General features: G+C 38.9%; 1 protein-coding gene across 21 annotated transcripts in view; it reads right to left on the bottom strand.

Annotated features, from left to right (window-relative positions):
* Positions 1-17,257, bottom strand: part of ERC1 (ELKS/RAB6-interacting/CAST family member 1) — a 535,420-nt gene that overhangs the window by 506,879 nt on the left and 11,284 nt on the right. For 3 of the 21 annotated variants that reach the window (XM_063593269.1, XM_063593281.1, XM_063593268.1), the window contains exon 2: positions 10,359-10,445. The exons of the other annotated variants lie outside the window; for them this stretch is intronic. The gene's annotated coding sequence lies outside the window, so the exon portion shown is untranslated. The remainder of the gene's footprint in view (positions 1-10,358; positions 10,446-17,257) is intronic. 21 annotated transcript variants of the gene reach the window in all.

Genomic DNA, 17,257 nt, shown 5'->3' with positions numbered 1-17,257 from the left:
AAACTCTATGTCAGAGACCTACCAAGCTAAAGATGTACCAAGCACTTAAGATGAATTTTGTACCCTATATTTTGAGTTTTTTAAAAATACCAGATGGGCTGGGCATGGTGGCTCACGCCTGTAATCCTAGCACTTTGGGAGGCTGAGGCGGGCAGATCACCTGAGACCAGGAGCTCGAGGCCAGCCTGGCCAATATGGTGGAACTCCATCTCTACGAAAAATACAAAAATTAGCGGGGTGTGATAGCGCACGCCTCTAGTCCCAGCTACTTGGGAGGCTGAGGCATGAGAATCGCTTGAACCCGGGAGGTGGAAGTTGCAGTGAGCAGATACTGTGCCACTGTACTCCAAGCCTAGGTGACAGAGCAAGACACCGTCTCAAAAAAAAAAAAAAAAAAAAAAACCAGAACAACATTTAAATCTCTGCAAGCTTTCCAGGATTTACATTTAGAGAAATTTCCTAAAATCTAATTCTGAGAAGAATATTACCAGAAATCTGGCTTATCTTAAATTATGTGTTTATTAACAATACAGTTTCACTATCAATTCACTACTATTCACATCACTACTATTCTTTGTGTTCAGAAAAAAACACAAAGAATATTCAGGACGAGCATGGTGGGTCATGCCTGTAATCCCAGCACTTTGGGAGGCTGAGGCGGGTGGATCACTGGAGGTCAGGAGTTTGAGATCAGCCTGACCAGTATGGTGAAACCCCGTCTCTACTAAAAATACAAAAATTAGCTGGGCGTGGTGGCACATACCTGTAACCCCAGCTACTCAGGAGGCTGAGGCAGGAGAATCACTTGAACCCAGGATGTGGAGGTTGCAGTGAGCCGAGATCATGCCACTGCACTCCAGCCTGGGTGACAGAGCAAGATTCCATCTCAAAAAAATAATAAATAAAAATATTCAAAAATTCCAGAATCATTTTTCCCTAAGAAAAGCACTGAAGCCGGGCACAGTGGCTCACGCCTATAATCCCAATAATTTGGGAGGCCAAGGCAGGCAGATCACTTGAGGTCAGGAGTTTGAGACCAGCCTGGCTAACATGGTGAAACCCCATCTCTACTAATAATACAAAACTTAGCCAGGCATGGTGGTATATGCCTGTAAACCCAGCTACTTGGGAGGCTGAGGCAGGAGAATTGCCTGAACCCAGGAGGCAGAGGTTGCAGTGAGCCAAGATCGAGAATGCACCACTGCACTCCAGCCTGGGTGACAGAGTGAAACAGTATATCCAAAAAAATCAAAAAAAAAAAAAAAAAAGAAAAGAAAAGAAAAGCATTGATCCCAATGGTTACATACATACTGTGAGACAAAAACAGCCCCAGTCTCGCCTCACCCCACAGAAATCCATTATACTCAGAAGTCTAAAAATAAAAATACTTCTACCCACAATGATTATATGTTAGCCTTTAATTCTCACTCTTCCCACAAATAGCTACAAGCATAACATGCAACTGCAGACAGCAATCTCTCACTCTCCTCATAGATTAGAAAAATAATAATAGCTCTTTATGAACTGAGTCTCCAAAGGAACACCAAATATTATATTAAGACAAATAAAAGCAAAAAAATTATTTCATAGCAACACAGCAGCTTACTTCAAATTAACTACAATGGACTAGGTTGACACAGATGTGCTATATTTGTAAGTTGAACCAGAAAATGTAATATACCACCCATTAGCTATTTAAATAATTATATGTGAAATTCTGACATAAATCTCAAAATCACTAGTCCAACCTGATGTAATATACCACCCATTAGCTATTTAAATAATTATGTGAAATTCTGACATAAATCTCAAAATTACTAGTCCAACCTGATGTAATATACCACCCATTAGCTATTTAAATCATTATATGTGAAATTCTGACATAAATCTCAAAATTACTAGTCCAACCTGATGTAATATACCACCCATTAGTTATTTAAATAATTATATGTGAAATTCTGACATAAATCTCAAAATTACTAGTCCAACCTGATGTAATATACCACCCATTAGCTATTTAAATAACTATATGTGAAATTCTGACATAAATCTCAAAATTACTAGTACAACCTGATGTAATATACCACCCATTAGCTATTTAAATAATTATATGTGAAATTCTGACATAAATCTCAAAATTACTAGTCCACCCTGATGTAATATATCACCCATTAGTTATTTAAATAATTATATGTGAAATTCTGGCATAAATCTCAAAATTACTAGTCCAACCTGATGTAATATACCACCCATTAGCTATTTAAATAATTATATGTGAAATTCTGACATAAATCTCAAAATTACTAGTCCACCCTGATGTAATATACCACCCATTAGCTATTTAAATCATTATATGTGAAATTCTGACATAAATCTCAAAATTACTAGTCCAATCTGATGTAATATACCACCCATTAGTTATTTAAATCATTATATGTGAAATTCTGACATAAATCTCAAAATTACTAGTCCAACCTTACGTAATATACCACCCATTAGCTATTTAAATCATTATATGTGAAATTCTGACATAAATCTCAAAATTACTAGTACAACCTGATGTAATATACCACCCCTTAGCTATTTAAATCATTATATGTGAAATTCTGACATAAATCTCAAAATTACTAGTACAACCTGATGTAATATACCACCCATTAGCTATTTAAATCATTATATGTGAAATTCTGACATAAATCTCAAAATTACTAGTACAACCTGATGTAATATACCACCCCTTAGCTATTTAAATAATTATATGTGAAATTCTGACATAAATCTCAAAATTACTAGTACAACCTGATGTAATATACCACCCCTTAGCTATTTAAATAATTATATGTGAAATTCAGACATAAATCTCAAAATTACTAGTCCACCCTGATGTAATATACCACCCATTAGCTATTTAAATAATTATATGTGAAATTCAGACATAAATCTCAAAATTACTAGTCCACCCTGATGTAATATACCACCCATTAGCTATTTAAATAATTATATGTGAAATTCTGACACAAATCTCAAAATTACTAGTACAACCTGATGTAATATACCACCCATTAGCTATTTAAATAATTATATGTGAAATTCTGACATAAATCTCAAAATTACTAGTACAACCTGATGTAATGGGGTTATGCTCATCAACGAGTCAAATATTTTTAATATTGTATTTCAACATGTTTAAAGATCCTGTTCATTTTCTTAAAGGTTTATAAATATTACTAGGGACGAGAAATATGCTGCTATCCTAGGCTCCCTTTGAAAAGATGAACAATAAACCAAAATTTTAAAATCCCACTGAAGTACAATTTGGCACAATCTATCAAAATTTAAAATGTGCACATTGTTGAACTAGAAGTTTCACTTTAAAAAATATTCTCCATAAAATATATTTTCACAGGTTCAAGGACATAATGTGCAATGATATTCAATTATTGCATTGTTTGTACCAGCAAGGAGACAGCTTAAATTTCCAACGAGATCAGTTGAATAAATTTATGTATCTCTCAACTATAAAAGACAATGCTGCTGTTTAAAAAAAATTTCTTTCAGACAATCTTAATTTAAAAAAAAGAAAAGAAAAACAATGGCCAGGCATGGTGGCTCATACTTGTAATCCCAGCACTTTAAAAGGCTGAGGTGCGCAGATCACTTGAGGTCAGGAGTTAAAGACCAGCCTGGACAACAAGGTGAATTCCTGTCTCTACCAAAATACAAAACTTACCTGGGCAAGGTGGTGTGTGCCTGTAGTACCAGTTACTCAGGTGAGAGGATTGCTTGAACTCTGGAGGCAGAGGTTGCAGTGAGCCAAGATCATGCCACTGCACTCCAGCCTGGGCAACAGAGCAAGACTGTCTCAAAAAAAAAAAAAGAAAAAGAGGCAGGGCACAGTAGGTCATGCCTGTAATCCCAACACTTTGGGAGGCCAAGGAGGGCAGATCACTTGAGATCAGGAGTTCGGGACCAGCCTAGCCAACATGGTGAAACCCCATCTCTACTAAAAATACAAAAATTAGCCAGGCATGGTGGCGCACACCTGTGATCCCAGCTACTTGGGAGGCTGAGGCAGGAGAATCGCTTCAACCTGGGAGACGGAGGTTGCAGTGAGCTGAGATTGCACCACTGCACTCCAGCCTGGGTGACAGAGCGAGATTTCATTTCAAAAAAAGGAAAAAGAAACAAAAACAAAAAATTAAGTAAATATCTATATCTGACATGCAAAAACATATTGTGAAGTGGGAAAAAAACCAGGTTACAGAAGAATGCTTACGAGGCAATCTCATTTGTGTACAAAGGATATATATACGTATGTTTGCATATACACAGAAATGATTTGTACAGTAAAAGCCTATTTCTGAAAGACCAGATGGAATCACCTTTTTCCTTACTTACATACTTTTCTTCTCTGTTCCATTTTCTTTTTATAGTGAGTGTGTATTACTTTTACTTTTTTTTTTGGCCTGGTGCGGTGGCTCAGGCCTGTAATCCCAACACTTTGAGAGGCCAAGATGGGTGGATCTCCTGAGCTCAGGAGTTCGAGACCAGCCTGGGCAACATGGTGAAACCCCATCTCTACCAAAAATACCAACATTAGCCAGGCATGATGGCACACGCCTATGATCTCAGCTACTCAGGAGGCTGAGTCATAAGAATTGCTTGAACTCCAGAGGCAGAGGCTACAGTGAGCCAAGAACACACCACTGCATCCCAGCATGGGCAACAGAGTGAAACCTTGTCTCAAGAACAAACAAACAAAAACTTACATTTTTTTAAGTCTCATTATAAACTACAGGTTTAAATAAAGACCTCCACAACCATTCAGCACTAATTTACACAGCAATTAATGGGCTAGGCACAAACAGATTGCTAATATCTCTGTAAGTAGCAGGAAGTTTAAAAAAAAAAAATCACCAGGCACATGGCTTATGCCTATAATCCCAACACTTCGGGAAGCCAAGGCGAAAGGATCACCTCAGATCAGCCTGGGCAACACGGCAAGACCTCGTCTCTACAAAAAACTTTTTTTTTAATTAGCCAGGTGTGGTGGCACACATCTTTAGCCCTAGCTACTTGGGAGGCTGTAGCAGTAAGACAGCTTGAGCCCAGGAGTTCAAGGCTGCAGAGACCTATGATTACATCACTATACTCCAGCCTGGGTGACAAAGGAAGACAGACAGACCCAAAGACAGACAGACAGAAAGACAGACAGAAAGAAAATAAATCTACAAGTTAATGAAGGCACAGATTTCTCTGCTTCTACACTCAGCATGTAACTAAAATGTATTAAGTTTGCTAACACTACACATCTAGTTGTATAACCTTAATCTGATTCTCCAATACTGACTAGAGACTTAAACTATACGACAGTGTGGCTAAAGCAGCACTGTTTCAGGGCATACCTATCTGAAAGGCCACCTCTGCTTGGAGCAGCAATGACACATCAATTGTAAATGAGCAATCTTAACATTTGTCAGTTACTATTTTGCCTTTTTTTAATGGAAGGGTAACTCAGTTTACAATCAAGTTAACTGCAGTTTTTAATAATTCTTATCAGTTAATCAAGTTAATTATAAGTTCTCTCAAAGTTCTCATCATGACAAATATTTTGTCAAGCTACTTAGAAATAAACACAAGGTTGTTAATCATAGTTGTTCTCTAGTTATAACAGCAATGTGCGCCACTTAGTTGAAACAAGTCAAGTTCTAGGTTGTGTAGCCTTCCCCAACGACTCTAGTGCTCATTGATAACCTGATTTCATAAAATCCTAAAATATTAAATTGTTTGGACATAAAATTACGTTATCTTGCATTTTAAAAATCTCATACTACATCGTGATCAGCTCAACACAAAGTTCAACAAATTCTACCAGTGATTAAGCTGAACAAAGTAAAACAGATGTACCTGTTCACAAACGTCTATTCACAAGTCTGAATAACAAAAATGTCTAAAAATCCAAACATTTGTAACTAATATGATAGTAAAACCAGACCTGGACTGGGTCAGTAATCCCAAAGTGTTTGATGAAGAAATTAGGGACCATTCCCAAAACATACTTGAAAAGTTAGCTTATATATAATATATGCATGTCATCTGTCTAAAAATCTGAAAAAAATTCTGAATTCTGGTCCAAAAGATCTTGGATGCAGACCTGAATTAATGGTTAAGATTAAATATCAGCCGGCAGCAGTGGCTCACGCCTGTAATCCCAACACTTTAGGAGGCCAAGGCAGGCAGACAACGAGGTCAGGAGATCGAGACCATCCTGGCCAACATGGTGAAACCCTGTCTCTACTAAAAATACAATTAGCTGGGCCTGTAGTCCCAGCTACTTGGGAGGCTGAGGCAGAAGAATAGCTTGAACCCAGGAGGTGGAGGTTGCAGTGAGCCAAGATCACGCCACTACACTCCAGCCTGGTGACAGAGCAAGACTCTGTCTCAAAAAAAAAAAAAAGATTAAATATCCACATCACTGTTGGTAAATACAGACATTTATAATCAGGAAGAGCTGCACAGGAATTTTAACTCTGTAACTGTTTATTTCTTAAGCTAGGTGGCAGATACACAGATATTAATTACATAATTCTCTGTATCTTTTTGCATGTCTGAATCATAAGTTTAAAAGGGTTTAAGTGAAAAATTATAGGAACCCAGTAAGTATTTGTTTCTTCCCAAAAATAATAAAAGTATCTGAGAAGCAGCAAGTTTGAAAATGGTTACGGTAAGGGTCTGAAAAACATATCTTTTGATCCAGTAATTCTATGAACAGGAAAAACCAATCTACTCAAATGATCCAAAATGTAGAGAAAAGTTTATAAAGATACACCAGCTTTATTAGTACTCATTTCATTGAGAAATGTTTAAGTGAAATCTTTATGACTTAACATGAAGCCTACAAAAACCATTTACAAACCAATGTCTGCCATTTAAAAAAGGTTTATAACACAATAATGAAAAAGGATATGCTTTTTTTTTTTTCCAGAGTCTCACTCTGTCACCCATGCTGGAGTGCAGTGGGGTGATCTCCGCTCATTGCAACCTCCGCCTCTTGGGTTCAAGCAATTCTCATGCCTCAGCCTCCCAAGCAGCTGGGACTACAGGCATTTGCAACCATACCCAGTTAATTTTTGCATTTTTAGGGGAGACAGGGTTTCACCATGTTAGCCAGGCTAAGCAGCCAGGCTCGAACTGCTGACCTCAGGTGATCCGCCCAACTTGACCTTCCAAACTGCTAGGATTACAGGCATGAGCCACTGTGCCCAGCCTTCAAGAATATATTTTAATCTACAGTATACTCTCAATTTTGCAAATATAAGCACAGCCAAAAGATGAGCTGAAACCTAGTTTTTTCCTAATAGTTGTCAAAATTTTCCAAACAGGTAAACACTATTTAAAAAGGAAAATGTTGACCAAACAAGGTGGCTCACACCTGTAATCCTGGCACTTTGGGAGGCCAAGGTAGACAGATCGCTTGAGCCTAGGAGTTTGAGACCAATCTGGGCAATACGGAGAGACCCTGTCTCTACAAAAAAATTTTTTTAATTAGCCGGGCATGGTGGTGCATGCCTGTAGTCCCAGCTACTTGGGAGCTGAGGTAGGAGGATAGCTTGAGCCCAAAAGGTCAAGGCTGCTGTGAGAGTGAGCAGTGATGGCAACACTGCACTCCAGCCTGGGTGATGGAGTGAGACCCTGTCTCAAAAAACAAAAAAAGGAAAAATGTTAAGAAGACTTAAACAGAAACAAAAGGAGAGCCACTGTAATTCCAGGGTGAACACTTCGTCCTTTTGTACCTAGTCTCAAAGTCATTTTCAACACAGCACTTGCAGTTGCTATCACCAAATGCAGTTGGCACATATAAAATTTTTCATTATTTCCAATAATACGGATGTAAAACGCCTAATATTATTTCAGACCTGAGTGGGTCTACTGAAACTACCACAAATAAGGCAGTAAGGTTTCCCAGTACACACTGTGTATATAACGCATGGGTACGCATTATAAACATGTTTCTGGTCTTCTCCAAGAAACGGGTGGAATGGCACACTGCCAGAAGATAAGACTTAAGAAAAAGACCTCAGAAAAGAATTTGCAGAGCATCAAAAATCATATAGCCAGCCGGGCTCGGTAATCCCAGCACTTTCGGAGGCCAAGAAGGACGGATCACCTGAGGTCAGGAGTTCAAGGCCAGCCTGGCCAACATGGTAAAAACCCATTTCTAATAACAATAAAAAAAAATTAGCCAGGTGTGCTGGTACACACCTGTAATGCCAGCTACTCAGGAGGCTGAGGCAGGAGAATCACTTGAACCTGGGAGGTGGAGGTTGCAGTGAGACGATATCATGCCATTGCACTACAGCCTGGGCAACAAGAATGAAACTCTCTGTCAAAAAAAAAAAAAAAAAATCATATTTCCTTTCTCTTTTTTTTTTTTTTTTGGAGACAGAGTCTTCCTCTGTCACCCAGGCTGGAATGCAGTGGCATGATCTCGGCTCACTGCAACCTCTCTTCCCGGGTTCAAGCGATTCTCCTGCCTCAGCTTCCCAAATAGCTGGGATTACAGGCACCCGCCACCACGCCCAGCTAATTTTTGTATTTTTAGTAGAGATGAGTTTTTACCATGTTGGCCAGGCTGGTCTCGAACTCCTGACCTCAAGTGATCTGCCCACCTCGGCCTCCCAAATTGCTGGGATTACAGGCATGAGCCATGGCACCCAGCCAATATTTCCTTTCTCTTCGACCTGGAAAAGTCCATTTTCCTCCCCTCGGTTACCATGCTTCTCTGAATAAACTCTACCAAGGCAGTTTTTTAAATAGTAATTCTTTATATGTGTACTCACTAAGGTAGAATTACAGACTCAAATTCTGCAGATTTAGCCTGGAGAAATCATAAATTTAAAAGTATCCAAAGAGATTCAAGCAGAATTCAGTGGTTCCTGAAATAACTGAAAAAAGGAGTTATACCATCATGCATTTTAAAGTTTCCAGAAGAGATTTGTATTGCAGAATCTACTTAAATGAAACTTTATAACAGAAATATCATATTACATTGCATATTTATAAAATCAAACCTTTTACATCACCATATAAAGCATTTAACACAGTATCTAGTTTATAATGAACACTCATCAATATTAATATTTTAAGATAAACAGTTTTTCATATTTTAAAGTTTCTGAATTGGGATGCAGCTTATAATTAACATGTATAACTAAATTATGTTTCTTTTTTTCTAAAAAGAATGAATTATTAAGTTGATGGTACACCCCACCAAAAAGAAATGGCAACTTAAAAGTAAAGAAATACGGTATTATATGCAGTGAACACTTGTCACAATATTTCATTTAATCCCAATAGCAAACCCCTTTCAAGGAGAAAGATTGTATTAGGCCCAGTAAGTTGCCCAAGATCACACAGCTCTATCAAACTCTAAAGTCAAAATCTTGGCCGGGCGCGGTGGCTCACGCCTGTAATCCCAGCACTTTGGGAGGCCGAGGCGGGCGGATCACAAGGTCAGGAGATCAAGACCATCCTGGCTAACACGGTGAAACCCCGTCTCTACTAAAAATACAAAAAATTAGCCGGGCGTGGTGGCGGACACCTGTAGTCTCAGCTACTCGGGAGGCTGAGGCAGGAGAATGGCGTGAACCCAGGATGTGGAGCTTGCAGTGAGCCGAGATAGTGCCGCTGCACTCCAGCCTGGGCAACAGAGACTCTGTCTCAAAAAAAAAAAAAATCTTTACCACCACAAGATACTGCATATTCATCTACTATTATACTCTCACCAAGATGCTTTTATCGATTTTGTTTTAAATGGAGCACCAAGGTTAAAATTAGTTTGCTCAAAGTCACAAACTTTTTTTTTTAAATCCCCATGTTCCTCACAGCTCCTCCCTTCTAACTTCTGTCTTGCTACCTCTTTCCTAAACTCCAGACCTGAATTTCCAACCATCCAGTGAGCAGTTATTCCAGAGCTGTGTTGTCCAATATGGTAGCCACTAGCCACATGCAGCGCTGAGTGCTGAGCACTTGAAAGGTGGCTAGTGAGACCGAGGAACTGAATTTTTATTCTTATTTCATGGGAATTGAAACTTTAAAAACCGATACTTAATTCCATTACTGGAAAAGTTTTAAGCATGTTTGGAATAACCTGGGCATATAAATCTACTTTTTCAACTGTAAATTTTATGATTTACAGATATAAATACAGATGAAATATTTCTGATAAAACTTAGCATTTGAAAATAATGAAAGAACAAAAAAATTAGCATTTCAATTAAGATATACTATGAAAGTATACAATTGATTTCAAAGATCTAGTATTAAAAAATAATGTGGCCGGGCATGGTGGCTCACACCTGTAATCCCAGCACTTTGGGAGGCTGAAGCGGATGGATCACTTGAGTCCAGGAGTTCGAGACCAGCCTGGGCAACATAGCAAGAGCCTGTCTCAAAAAAATAAAAAAAAATTTATGTAAATAGATCAGTAATTTTTAAATGTTTTAATGTGTTGTAAATCATATTTTGGACATACTGTGTTAAATAAGTTATAAAATCCAATTGTTTCTTTTTACTCTTTAATGTGGCTACTAAAAATTTTTTAATTACATATGTGGCTCATATTTCTAATAAACAGTGCTTTCTGGCAGCTACTGTTGTCCCACCACAACCATCAATAGCTCGATGAATGACATCACCATCTCTCTAGCTCAGTGCCATCCAAAAGAACCTTCTCTGATTACAGAAACGTCCTATACCTGATGACTGGGTGATGGTGGTTGACAGTAGTGAACGGTATCTAGCAGAATCCCTGGGTAACAATATCACACAACAGAATACTGTGGAACCAAAGTTCTTAGGAGACGAGAGAAAACCACCTGTTATTCTGACTCTCCTCTGGCGGGGAAAAGAAAGTAGAAACCAAAAACTGCAGACCACTGCTGTCCCACTGAACCTTCTGTAACAGAAATGTTCTATATCTGCACTGTCCAATACAGAGGCCACCAGTCCCATACTGCTGTTAAACACATGTAGCCAGATATTATTTTCTGCTTGAATCTCTGCGCATACTCTTGAATTTATAACTTCATAGTACTCTGAATGAAATTTACAGAATTTAAGAGTCTGTAATTCTATATTTGTGTGGCTAGTGCAACTGAATAACTGAATTTTAAATCTTATTTTATTTAAATTAGTTTAGACATACCTTAATGGCCATACGTGGCTAGTGGCTACTGTACCCAATAGCACTGTTCCTAGCCTAGGGGTTCCATCTGAAAGTCTGAGAGTCACTTTAGTCTTCTTCCTCCCCATCAACTAACTGTCCTTTCCCCACAAAGTGTGTACACACACACACACACACACACACACACACACACAGAGAGAGAGAGAGAGAGAGAGAGAGAGAAAGAGAATTACCCAGTGAGAGAGAGAGAAAGAGACAGAGAGAATGAATTACCCAGTCCTGTTAAAGCTTTTAACTCTGTACGCGTCTCTATCCCCACTGCCACTACTTTAGTTTTTAGGCTTTAGTGGGAACAGGTCCACAGCCTCCTAGTTGGCTTCCTCACGTAGCCTCCTCTTAACCATTTGTTGTAAAATACAAATATACTCCTGTTATTTCCTTTACTCAAAAGTCTCCAAAGTCTTGCCATTGCTCCAAGGTAAAAGTCAGATTTTAACAGGGTTTACAAAGCCCTTCATGATCCAAACCCAATTTCAAGCCTCTTTGGCCACTCCTTAAACCTTCTAGTTCTTGCACGTATCAATAACACTTATCACACTCTACTGTAATTGCCTGTTTACTGTCTCCCTCCCTGGTCACCAGCATCCTGAGGGCGGAGACAGTGCCTCAAACACTGTACTGCCAAGATGGAACACAATGCAGAGTAATATATATACACACTATACTATATATATACTATATATATACTATACACCATATATATACTATATTATATATACTATATACACATATATATTGTATATTAGATTTTCCATATTTTTTGAATGAGGAACGAGAAAAAGAAAAAAGGAAATACATATGTACTCTTGAACAACTATAAAAATGAAAAATTTATAAAGCAGACATTTTTGCTATACTATTTACAAGAATTGTATCCTAGGAGGCCAAGATAGAAGATCACTTGAGGCCAAAGAGTTCAAGACCAGCCTGGACTGCAAGACCCTGTCTCTAATAAAAAAAGAAAAGGCCAGATACAGTGATACATGCCTGCAATACCAACACTTTGGGAGGCCAAGGTGAGGGGATCACTTGAGCCCAGGGTTTTGAGACCAACTTGGGCAACACGGCAAAACCCCATCTCTTAAAAACAAAACAAAAAAAATTACAAAAATGAGCTGGGCATGGTGGCATGCCCCTGTAGTCCCAGCTATGCAGGAGGCAAGGTGGGTAGATCACTTAGGAGTGGAAGGTCAAGACTACAGTGAGCTGAAATTGCGCCTAGGTGACAGAGTAACACTGTCTCAAAAACAAAAAAAAATTTGCCAGGCATGCTGGCGCATGCCTACAGTCCCAGCTACTTGGAAGGTTGAAGCAGGATTGATTAAGCCTAAGAATTCGAGGCTGCAATGAGCTCCAGCCTGAGCGAGAAAAATCTGTCTCAAAAAATAGTAATAATACTGGCCAGGTACAGTGGTTCATGCCTGTAATCCCAGCACTTTGGGAGGCCAAGGTGGGTGAATCACGAGGTCAGGAGTTCAAGACCAGCCTGGCCAAGATGGTGAAACCCCGTCTCTACTAAAAATACAAAAATGAGCCAGGTGTGGTGGCAGGCGCCTGTATTCCCAGCTACTTGGAAGGCTGAGGCAGAGAATTGCTTGAACCTGGGAAGCAGAGGTTGCAGTGAGCCAAGATCATGCCACTGCACTCCAGCCTGGGTGACAGAGCGAGACTCTGTCTCACAAAAAAAAAAAAAAGTAATAAGAATTTTAATATAAACTGTTAAGAATCTCAAAAAAAAGTAATAATAATAAGAATTTTAATATAAACTGTTAAGAATCAAAACCTAATTCTGAACTTTGGAAGGAAATCCTGATTGATGATTTAAAATATACATGTATATACTTGCTGTACAGAAGAAATATAATATCATTATACTTTACCTGCATTTGTCAAGTTCAAACTTAACAAATAATTTATGCCCATTTTCAATTAATTTATTTTAAAAATAACAGGAAACCAGATAAGAACTGCTGCTCTACAAAAATTATCAGGCCCAAAGCATAAGAATAAACAATCACATTATTCAGAATGGATTCAGAAACTTGGCAATACTATAAAATTGACTACAGTAACCACCAGAAAAATCACATGAAATAGCCAATAATTATCTACCTTCAGTAACTTTTTCTGTTTAATAACTTTATATCTAAATGCAAGGGAGAATAACGTCAAGCAAAGGTTCAGCCTAAATTTCATATAAAAGTTTAGAAAAGGGGCCAGGTATGGTGTCTCATGCCTGTAATCCCAACACTGGGAGGCCAAGGTGGGTAGATCACTTAAGCTCAGGAATTTGAGACCAGCCTGGGCAACATGGCAAAACCCCATCTCTACAAAAAATTAGCTGGGTGTGGTGGTGCACTCCTGCAGTCCCAGCCACTCGAAGGCTGATGCAAGAGGATCGCTTCAGCCTGGGAGGTCGAGGCTGTAGTAAGCCATGATAGCACTGCCGCACTCCAGCCTGGGTGACAGAGTGAGACCCCAGGTGAAAATAAATAAAGATTTCTTTAAAAATGTTTAAAGTTTAGAAAAGGGATGGGAACTAATTTGAAGTACTCAAAATTACTTGTCTTCAATGAAAGTAAAGTGAATACTACCATGAAGGTAGAAAAGTCACCTACGTGGCATCTGAAGATGTAAAACATGGCTTCTTCTTACTTCAGAAGAAACCCCTATGAGTCTCTCGGACCATTAATAACTTCTTAATGATGAATCAGAAGTTAAATATGGTCTTTCTTCCTTGAAAAGTTCAGCAACCTGAATTCTATACCTGAATTCTATATGAACAATGAGAAAAAAAAAATTTATACACACACACACACACACACACACAGAAAAAGGCAGGCAGCCAGAGAAAAGAAAGTCATCAACAGCAATTTTTTTTCAAGTAAGTAAAATCTTTCAAAGGAAAAAAATGCTTAGAAATGTGTTAACCAGCTGAGCATGGTGGCTCACACCTGTAATCCCAGCACTTTGGGGGGCCAAGGCGGGTGGATCACAAGGTCAGGAGTTCGAGACCAGCCTGGCCAACATGGTGAAACCCCATCTCTACTAAAAATACAAAAATCAGCTGGGTGTGGTGGCGGGCACCTGTAATCCCAGCTACTTGGGAGGCTGAGGCAGGAGAATCGTCTGAACCCAGGAGGCGGAGGTTGTAGTGAGCCGAGATCACGTCACTGCACTCCAGCCTGGGCGAGAGGGCAAGGCTCCGTCTCAAAAAAAAAAAAAGAAAAAAAAGAGAAAGAAAAAAAGAAAGAAATTTATTAACCAGCAGAAATGAATTTTTAAATCCATGTAACTGGCCATAATAATGGGTTGAAAGGGGGGGAAGCATCCAATAGATACGAAACACACTGGACAGATTTTAACATTTACTAATGAATAAAAATCTAGGTATAGGAGGAAACTTTCTTAATCTAATAAAGGACATGTGCAAAAGCAACTATAACAAACATCTGTAGGGAAACAGTTCCACCATGGTGTTCTGGTGACCTGCAGCTTATCTGAGTCTTGGAGGAATGCCCTGTGATCCTCCCATAACAGGAGATGGTGGAAGGCCTATATGGAGCTCTCCCAGATCACCTCTTCCCTATCTTCCTTAGAAGCTGCCATGAGACAGTTTCTCATGGCATCCTGGGTTCTGACAAGGCATAGAACCTTCAGCCCTGCCTAACTTAGAACAGCGCTGTAGAATACAAAACCACTTAGCAGCAGCCTAGAATAGGCTCCTCATCAACAGAGTATCCCCCAGCTCACACTGCAGGCATCAGCCCCTTTTGTTGTGGTGTTATCCTTTTTGGTATGTGGGACAAAGATCACAGGGAGCAGGAACCTTTGGCTTATTCTTCTTTCTGCCGACTATGTAACAGATAAACTGTCTGAGTCTAAAGAGGCTCTCTGTGTCTTTGCCAGTCAAATCAGACAGGCAAGGTCTTAGCCTTGCCTTGTCTTGTGTAAGTGTGCTTGACAACATCATGCCTAACAATGAAAAGTTGAAAGATTTCCCTTTGAGATGGGAAAAGACAATGACGTCTCCTATCTCTATTCAACAACATGCCAGAAATCCCAGCCAGTGAAGAAAAGAAAAAGGTGTAAGAATTGCGAAGAAAAACAGAAAACAGTAATTATTCACAAATGATATGTTATGTAAGTTGGAAAGCCAAAAGAATCTACAGATAAAATTATTATAAGGCTTGATTAGCAAAATACAGAGTCAGCACTCAAAATTCAGTTTTATTTCAATATACCAACAAGTAATGGAAAATAACACTGATCTTAGAATTCTATTTATAATACCATCAGATACTAGGACTAAATTTAACAAAAGATGTGTAATACTGCACAGAAAACTATAAAACATTACTGAGATATATGAAATACAACATAAATAACAGGGATATCATATTCAATTAGTCAAAGATTCCTCATTACAAAAAAGTAATTCTACCCAAATTAATCTACAAATCCAATTAAAGTCCAATTAGGGTCCTAACACATTTCTTTTCTCTTTTTTGTCTTTTTTTTTTTTTTTTTTTTTTTTGCATTTTTCATAGAGATAGGGTTTCACTATGTTGCCCAGGCTGGTCTCGAACTCCTGGACTCAAGCAATCCACTCTCCTCAGCATCCCAAAGTGTTGGGATTACAGGCATGAGCCACGGTGCCTGGCCTCCTTAAGAAGTCTTAAATGGCAAGCCACAGAATAAGGTGGAAATATTTGCAACACAAATAACCAAAGAAGGGGTCATATCCAAAATATATAAGGAACTCCTATAATAAGAAAAAAAAGATAAAATTGGGCAAGACATGTGAATAAGCATTTCACAAAAGGTTTCCTAAGTAACCAACATAAAATTATTCAACCTCATTAGTAATAAGTGAAATGCAGATTAAAACCAAGAGATACTACTATAAATCCACCAGAACAGCTAAAGTTAATAATAGTGACAATACTAAGTATTGGCAAAGATATGGAACAAAATGAACTCTCAAACACTCTTTGGGGCATGTAATTTGTAGAACCACAAAGGAGGAATACTGTTTGGCAATTATCTAAAATTCTACATATGCATATCCTATGACCCAGGACTTTCACTCCTGGCCAAATACACAAAAGAATTACATACACATATGCACTAAAAGACTTGCACAAGGCAAGGTGCAGTGGCTCACACCTGTAGTCCCAGCACTTTGGGAGACCAAGGCGGGCAGATTACTTGAGCTCAGGAGTTCAAGACCAGCCTGAGCAGCACAGTAAAACTCCATCTCTACAAAAAAGTACCAAAAAAAAAAAAAAAAATTAGCCAAGCATGGTGGTATGCACCTGTAGTCCCAGTTACTTGGGAGGCCGAGGTGGGAGGATCACTTGAGCCCAGAAGGTCAAGGCTGCAGTGAGCCATGATCACAACACTTCACTCCAGTCTGGGCGACAGAGTGAAACTGTCTCAAAAAAAAAAAAAAAAAGCCGGGCATGGTGGCTCACACCTGTAATCCCAGCACTTTGAGAGGCTGAGGCAGGTGGATCATTTGAAGCCAGGAGTTCGAGACCAGCCTGGTCAACATGGCAAAAACCCATCTCTACTTAAAATACAAAAAAACAGCTGGGTGTGATGGTGGGCACCTGTAATCCCAGCTACTCGGGAGGCTGGGGCAGGAGAATCACTTGAACCCAGGAGACGGCGGTTGCAGTAAGCAGAGATTGCGCCACTGCACTCCAGCCTGGGCAACAGAGCGAGACTCCGTCTCAGGAAAAAAAAAAGACTTTACAAGAATAGTCATAGTGGCATAATCCATAATAGCCCAAAACTAGAAACAACCTAAATATCCATCAATAATACAATAAACTGTAGTATATTTATACAATGGAATGCTATTTAGCAATGAAAATGAACGAACAGCTACATACAAATCTAAATCTTACAAACAAAATGTTGAGTCAAAGCCAGACATGAATACATACAATATGATTCCATGCATATAAAGATGCAAAACAATCAAAACTAAGCCAAAACTAAAAA

The sequence above is a fragment of the Pan paniscus genome, chromosome 10 (assembly GCF_029289425.2).
Source record: "Pan paniscus chromosome 10, NHGRI_mPanPan1-v2.0_pri, whole genome shotgun sequence".
Lineage (NCBI taxonomy): Eukaryota > Metazoa > Chordata > Mammalia > Primates > Hominidae > Pan > Pan paniscus.
This window is presented reverse-complemented; position numbering and strand designations above follow the sequence as displayed.